The sequence below is a fragment of the Myotis brandtii genome, unplaced genomic scaffold, assembly GCF_000412655.1.
Source record: "Myotis brandtii unplaced genomic scaffold, ASM41265v1 scaffold466, whole genome shotgun sequence".
Lineage (NCBI taxonomy): Eukaryota > Metazoa > Chordata > Mammalia > Chiroptera > Vespertilionidae > Myotis > Myotis brandtii.
The window spans coordinates 1284631-1293598 of record NW_005367809.1 but is presented as its reverse complement, the minus strand read 5'-3'; positions in this window follow the sequence as shown (position 1 = coordinate 1293598).

Genomic DNA, 8968 nt, shown 5'->3' with positions numbered 1-8968 from the left:
GAGAAAGATAGAAACATCAATGATGAGAGAGAATCGTCGATCAGCTGCATCCTGCATGCCCCACACTTGGGATTGAGCCTGCAATCTGGGCATGTGCCTTGACTAGGAATCAAACTGTGACCTCCTGGTTCATAGGTTGACCCTTAACCACTGAGCAACACCACCTGGGCAAGAGATCTGTCTTTTTTACAGCTGCATAGTATTCCATAGTGTAAAGTCCCACAGCTTTTTTATCCATTCATCTACTGATTGGCACTTGGGCTGTTTCCAAATGTTAGCTACTGTATATAATGCTAAAATAGGTATTATTAAAGCTTTGCTTATCTTAAGTCAAAACAATAATTGCTAATATTATTAAAAATGAATGAAAATTTATGTAATCATGAGAAGTAATAAACATATTTATGTTTTGCTTTGTTTTCTTGATTTTTTATGAAACTATATATTTTAAATAACAGTTTTTTTGAGACAATCCACATATTAAATGTGATCAATTTAGTGGTTTTAGTATATTGTAAGGATTGTGTAGTCATCAACACTATCTAATTTTGGAACATTTTATTGCTTCCAAAAGAAAATGCATACACATTACCAATTGTTCCCCATTCATTTCAACTCTATCCCCAGCACCTGGCAAACACTAATACACTTTCCATCTTTATTTTTTAAATATATTTTATTGATTTGTTTTAGAGAGAGGGGGAGGGAGAGGAAAAGAGAAAGTGAAATATTGATGAGAGAGAGAAACATCAATCAGCTGCCTCCTGCATAACCCCAATGGGGATAGAGCTCAAAACCTAGGCATGCCCCGGTCAGAATTGAACCTGTGACATCTTGATGCACAGGACAATGCTCAAACAACTGAACCACACTGGCCAGGGCAACTTTCCATCTTCATTTATTAGACTAGAGGCCCAATGCATGAAATTCGTGTGCCCCTGGCTGCTGTGGCTTTGTCCTACAACTGAACCACACTGGCCAGGGCAACTTTCCATCTTTATTTATTAGACTAGAGGCCCAATGCATGAAATTCGTGCCCCTGGCTGCTGTGGCTTTGTCCTGAAAGAAGGACATCTGGAAGGACATCCAGTCTAATTAGCATATTATGCTTTTATTATTATAGACTAAAGGCCTGGTGCATGAATTCGTGCACATGTGGGGTCTGGCCGGCCTGCCCCAATCTTGGCCATTGGGCTGGGCCAGCTGGGGGGAGGGGATGAGGGAAGTTGGAGGGCTGGCCATGCCCCCGATCGGGGGGGATGCTAGTAGGGGACGGGGATGGCCAGGGGTCACAGGCAGTTGGCCAGCCGGCCCCACCCCCTGGTTGAACTCCAGGTTGAACTCCCAGTCAAACTCCTGGTCAATGGGCCAATTTGCATATTAGCCTTTTATTATATAGGATAATTTATATATTTAATATTAATGGAATTATAAAAAAAACAGGGTGTCCCAAAAAATGTATACACACTATGTCTATAGATTCTATTACATTTTTAAAATGAAATGCATTTTAATAAACACTGCTTTTATAATTATTCGAAGTGTATATACATTTTTGGAGGCACCCTGTATATGGCCTTGCTGTATCTGGCTTCTACCACTTAGCATATGTTTTCAAGGTTCATCATTGTTACATGTATGAGCAATTCATTCTTTTTATTGCCAAACAATATCTCATTGTATGGATAAACATTTCATTTAGAGATTCATCGAATGATTCACATTTGAATTGTTTCTATCTTTTTAGTATTAATAATAAAGCCGCAATGATTCTTTACGTACATGTTCTCATGGAGGATTTTGTTTTCTTTTCTCTTGGGTATATAACAAGGAATAAAATTGCTGAATCATACGATAACTGTGTAGTATTTTGAATAGCCTAATAGTATTCCAAAGTAGTCAGTTTTGAAATAGGGAAAGTGAGTATGCCATACTTTTATTTTCCCAAAATTGTTTTAGGTAACCTGAATAACTTGCATTTCCATACTTATTTTAGAATAATTTTCAATTTCTGCAAAATAATAACGAGTTTTTTAAAAATAGAGGTTGTCTTGAATTTGCGATCTATTTGTAAAACATTGCCATCTTAGCAATGTTTACATTGTTCCATGAAAATGGGTGTCTTTCCATTTATTTAAGTCATCTTTATTTTTTCAGAAATGTTTTATAGTGTTCATTGTACAGTTTTGCACTTTTTATTTTTCATAACAAGTTTATTATTTTCAATACTATTGTAAATAAGACTTTTACATAATTTTATTGCTAGAGTATATAAATAAAATTGATTTTTATATTGATTTCATGTCCTGTAAGCTTATTGTTCATATAATTTTAGTGGATTTATAATATTTTCTACATACAAGAAAACATCATTATTGAATAAAGATAGTTTTACTTTTTTTCTTTCCAATCTCTGTGCTTTAAATATACAGATCTTTATTGCTTAATTGACCCAGGTAGAATTTATAGTACAATGTTGAATAGAAGTGGCTAAAGTGGAATTCTTGTTTTCTTTCTAATTATAGAGTATTTACTTGACCTTGAATGAACAGTCCTTAGCAAGAATAATACACAGTTTCAGATTCAAATGTTGTAATTATTTTATCTAACTTCTTAAAAAATAAAAACATTGTTAAATAAAATGATTTTCAAAAATATACTTTATTAATTTCACTTGTCATCACAGCATTACTCAAGGAAATTGCAACTACATACTGTTAAACCAGTAATTACTTTTGTGAAAATAATACTAAATGTGACAGAACAAAAATAGTAATGCATTTTAAAAGCTACCATTACTAGTGAATTTTTAGTGTTTGCAACTAATTCAAATGATAATTTTACAAATCAATATTAATTACCTAGACAAAACACTGGCAAGGTACAGTTCTACATTTTTAGAGTATTTATATTCTAAGTAAAAATAAAATATTAAAACATGCATGAGCATAAAAATTACATAAGTTCACAAAGCTTATCCACGAGTATAACAAATTTACACAAATAGGTAAGTCAATAAAGATTCACCAGGCTTCCAAACATTAACATAGATGCTCTGTTATTTAATAGTTGATATTCAATGCAAACAGAATAATTTCTTTTCTTTCAGGAAAAATATTTTTATTATTAACAATAGTTGCTACATATCTAATTTGATGAAAATATATTTCAAAATCCATTTACATTTTGCACGTTAACAACTCTCTTTGTACTATATATTATCATATACATTCCTATACTTGGTTGAAATGAAGAACAATTGATACAATTCTGTTATGTACTTATTATAAGTTGCAGATATTCTCAATGTAGGATCTTTGGGAAAAGATGCAGAGTATGCATTGTAACTCAAACATCAAACTCATCTCATTGGAAGCCCAGAAATATGAGTGAGATCATAAGAGTTTCAATCATCCTGGTTTAAATCTACGTGCTATCTGCCTCACATTGAAGTTTTCTTACTAAATATTTTAGTACCTTTCAGAGTTATAGGGTATACTGGAAATATATTCAAAACACCCAGACTGCTCACAATTGCTTGCATTCCTGCTTACACCTTTGCTCTAAATTGCCATTGTTCATTTTACTCTGCTAAAAATATCTGGTCTTGTCTGTTTTCCCCAATTAATAAAACAAACAAACAACAAGCAAACACCTGACTATATGAGTATGTCATAGCTCTTTCAGCCACCCACAGTTGTTTCCACATCAAGTGGCTTCCAAGCTCCATGGTAGCCATTCCTGGACCTGTTCTAAGTGCCAAACTCTCTCGCTGAAACCATTCTTCCTGTCCACAGTTTAATTCTTCAGAATTCGCGACACCTAATCAATGGTGGATTTACTATTTTTCATTCTGCTTACAAATTCTGTTATATCAGTCACCCAAAATCTCCAAGACATGTCAATACTTTAGAGCATATGTGACATCATGTTCTTAGCTGACTTTGCTTCTGTGATCGTTATAAAATTTATACTTTTCTGGATAAGGGGAGTTGTCTAATTTCACATCATATGCACATATGTATGTCAACTGTAGGTTAATTTGCATACAAATAGCTCAATTTGCCTATATTTAATAGTACTATTTTTAATTTTATTAAGACTTATTTGGATACTTCTAGGGCAGCTACCCTTCGTGTTGTGACTCAATGACCCAGGCAGAAAGAGAAGTAACCATTCTGCAGCTTTAACATCTGGGACCAATGACCTCCTCAGTCAGTGTGGCTGGCAAGAATGATGGAGGGTCTTAGACCAACAATCAAATGCCTCAGGTCAGAAATGACAGAATCACTGCTGTTCACAGCCTATGGCCAGACCTAGTCACGTGGCCTCTCCTGACTGCGGAACAGCAGCATGCTTGTTGCTGTGCACTTTATTATTATTTTTTCCTTATTGTTGAAAGTATTACATAGGTCCTGCTTTTCCCCCCATTAACTTCTCCCAGCCCTCTAAAAATACATTACATGTCCTTAGTATTGATGAATTGCAGGGCCCCAATGTACAAGGGATAAAGAAAGTCAGAAATCTTTAAAAAATGGTACACTTATAATCACCACTTGTCATATTATTGTTAAAATTTAATGAGTAAAAACTATATGAGATTTTATTATATCAGTTCATTATTACCATTACAAATGAATGTTTTATTTTTAATTAATTATTATTTAACCTTCAATGACCTATTCTTTTTATTGCACAGTAATTTCATATATATATATCATATGTTTTTATTGCCTACAATATGTGAATAAAACTATGTTCTTTATCACTTTTAGTCTATATTTTAATTTTGGTATTGTATCTAGGTATTTTCAGCATTCTTCAAAAGTTCACCCCTCCTCTGCTGCTTCTCAGCCTGTTTCCATAGTGCTTCCTGTCCCAGTTTCTTAGTCACTGGCTTTTGTGTCCTACTGAAGAGGCCAAATCATTTCCTGTCATTTACAAAATAGAATATTCAAGTGATGCTTTTGCAATAATTATGCAAGATGATTATACATTGGCTTTTTTCTGAAGTATTTTTTTCAATAATCAATTAAGTGTCTTAATTTCATTTAACTACTCCAAGCACTTGTTCACATCAACTTTTTGATGCATTATCTTTACTTGGTTATTCTTTTCTCCAACAAGATAATCATTCTAAGTCTCCTTTATTGGTTTTCCTCCTTTATCTACCTCTAAGTACTGAAGCTCCCCAGGACTGAGGGTTATACCCTCTATTTTTCTGTATCTACATTCATTATCCTGATAACAATATACACGTCCAGGTGTGTAAATGTCAGTTATGCTGACATTTTCTTCATTTGTATTTCTAACGCAGATTCCTCTATTGACTTAATATTAGGTCAGATGCTTTAAAGAGAGAGCCTGGGAAAGAGATTTATGTGCAAGGAACTTAGAAGGGAGGGCTGTCATACTTAATCTAAAAGAGACTGAGGAGACAGAATAGGAAAGGAAAGAAGCCCAACAAAAACTTGCTTGCAGTTCAGTCTAGCCCTGGATGATGAAAAATGAACCACAGAGTTTGTCCCACCCGGAGTAAGGAAGGCCGTCTTCTGTTATGCACTCGCTATTCCACAGAGGAAACACTTTAATGTGAGGTGGTGCCAAGAGTCCAAGACCAATGTCTGAGCAGGTGTGAGCAGTAGTGAAGGCAATGCATGCAGCAGCTGGGCGCATGGTAGCACCACAGCAGTAACCGGCATTGTAGGGCATTTGAGTGATGCACTAACAGTGCCTGCTCCAATGTCAAACTGCCTACTTGGTATCTCCACTTCAATATGCAAAAGTCACCTAACTAAAACAGTTTTAAAATGGAATTTTGCTTTTTCCTAATCTACTCTTCTAGTAAAATAATTGCCCCATTTTCCCGAACACAGAAGTGGATCAATCTTTCATTCAGTTACCCAGACCATAAACCTAGAAAGACCTCTTTCACTTATTTATTTTGCTCATGCCCTATATTTAAGGTTATTTAAATACCTATAACTTTATAATAAAACTTTTCCTGATTGTCATAGTATTTGATGACCTAAGAGGGAGAGGGGTTAAGCATTCTAAAAATATATAATTTTCTATCAATTCATGCAATGATATTGTCACCTCCTGGTTATAATTATAGTAGAGGCCCAGTGCACGTTGAAAGGCACTGTGCGCCATGAGGCTGCGGTGGGCACAGGGATGGGTCTCGGTCCATCTTCCATGCCCCTGCCTGGCCCCTGCCACCATGGCCCCTGATCCCCTGTCTGCCTGCAACCCCACTCCTGCTGCTGTTGCTCTCATGCACTGATGGTGCTGCCTCACTCGCACCCACTGATGGGCCAGCACCCTCAGTTGGTGCAAGTGGCAGCTGCTGCCCTGATCACCCCTCAGGAGCAGGGAGAGGGGGAGAAGCCCTCAGGGATGATTGGGGCTGGCAGCTGCTGCTCAGACCTGCTGATGGCACCGAGTGATTGGGGCTGGCGTTGGATGCCAGCAGCGGGTGTGAGTGGCAGTTTCAGTGTCAGCAGCTGGTATGAGCAGGGCAGCCTGGGCAGCAAGTGTGAGCACCGGGTGGGACCACAGTGCACGGGAGCAAAGAATTTTCAGTAACCACCAGAGACTCGTGATCACCCCTCAGGAGCAGGGAGAGGTGGAGAAGCCCTCAGGGATGATTGGGGCTGGCAGCCGCCGCTCAGACCTGCTGATGGCGCCGAGTGATTGGGGCTGGCGCTGGGTGCCAGCAGTGGGTGTGAGTGGCAGTTTCAGCGTCAGCAGCTGGTATGAGCAGGGCAGCCTGGGCAGCAAGTGTGAGCACCGGGTGGGACCACAGTGCACGGGAGCAAAGAATTTTCAGTAACCACCAGAGGCTCGCCCCAATGACAGGACCGGCGCCCCTTGGTCTGGCGTCCCTTCTCACCTGCTCCACCATCCAGCCATGGCCAACGCCCACCATATTCCATGCTCTGCTGCCTGCTGCCGACGCCCTGCCATGTTCCACACGTGCCCCCTGTTGGTCAGTGCACGTCACAATGACCGGTTGTTCAGTTGTTCTGCCTTTGGTCTATTTGCATATTACAGAACTAGTTAGACAAGAAAATATATTCAAAGTCAATGCTAAATTGAGAATAAATGTTCTAAGTAGGCTGCTTGTTGATTACATCTAGTTATTGTCCTGTTCCTTCTTAGAGAATAGAATTCTTGTTTGTATATAAAACACACACACACACACACACACACACACACACACACGAACCCAAAAAACCACAACAAGAATATCGGGGCACCTAAGAGAATATATCTTTTATCAATTATGATAAATTAGCTTTGTCTACATTTTAGAGTCTCTATTGCTTCATTTTCCTGATGGAGTCATCTTTCAGAGTTGTGTGATAAAGAGTTCTGAGGAGAAAGGTTTCCAATCAAAGTCTGTAGGTTTTGTTGATTTAGACCATATGTTTACATCATACTCAATGCATGAAATTGCTTTAAGTCAAAGGTTACTTATAAGACTTTATATTACTTGAATGGCCTTTCACAGTTCTGCCTGTATTTGAATGAAATTATGCAGCTCTGCAGCTCCCCTGACTCGTTCTAATTCTTTCTTGAACTTTCATTGTTGGAATAGCAAAGTAATGCAAGCCTTTTATTCATGAAACCAAAGACTGCATCATAAAATAAAATGTGAAAGAATCATTATAACAGCATAAATTTAACCAATTATAAATCCAGGTATATATTCAGAAACTAATTAAATATGGTAATATTATACATTAGCTCTTAAATGTGTAGTTTCACTTAAAGAGGACAAAAAAGGGCATTCAGCTGATCTTACCCTTGGCTGTGAGTCTTACTTTCCTTGGAAGTAGGACATAATAACAGTCTTTACTTCCCTTATACTTTTACTCAGTTGGCTTTTTCAAAGTAGCCTATTTATTTTTAATGATTTGATATTCTCTCTGCACTGCCTTTTACAAGGTTAAGTTGCTCTTACTTTTATGTTACTAAAAATACCGTTCAACCTAAAGTGCCCAGCCTCAAACGCTGCACATACAGGCAGAATTAATGACTGGTGGACTATTCTTCACTTTTTCTATCCAAAATGCAGTGCTGCTTTAGCTTTCAACTGTTGTTGCTGCTGTTCTATCATGGAGTCTCTGCACGTATTTGCTCCTTGGTGGATCTCAGCAGGAAGATAAAATGTGTGTTCTTTGTTAGAAACTAGGATTTTAAAAGCCTTTAACACAAAGACCTAAGGATGAACACCCTTTTCAGTCTCTGAGCTTGGTGAAATTCTGTTTTATAGAGAAAATATTAGAAAGCCTATAATGCACAGGTAGAACATCTACTTTCAAACTATATTTTGTTAAATTGTTAAAAATTTGTTAATTTGTGAAAACTTGCTTATTGTATGCTATTATTTCTACTTGAGGTATCAAAAATAGCATAAATTTAATATCTTGACTTTCCTTATTTTACAGACAGAGACCAAATGTGAAAATTTGACCGAAAAATCAAATTGCCATTAAAATCTGTTTTTGGAAATGTGAAAGTTAAAGCAAAGTATCAGATATGATTAAAAGAAACAAATTTCCAGAATCCAAAATTAACAGTTAATAATGTATTTTTGGTTACTTTTAGAAATCAAATATACTAGTATATAGGAATGGCCAAGCTTTATTTTATTCAAAATCATAGGCCTACTTTCATGGCCCAGTTCTAAAGGTCAGTGTCATGTGTCTGACTATTCCTTCAATTTCATTTCTTATACTTTTACTTACAGGTAGGTCAAACATCCACATAGCATATAGAACATTGGTGTGTTATTTCATGTGAATTGAAAACACAAATATATATCTAATTTGCAAATTTTTTTTCACACATAGCTATATTTTTATCTAATTTAATTTTTATGTAAGATTTCACTGAAAAATATTAAACTCTGTGAATAGATGTCATACTTTAACTTACTCATTATGGGCATATGGGCATA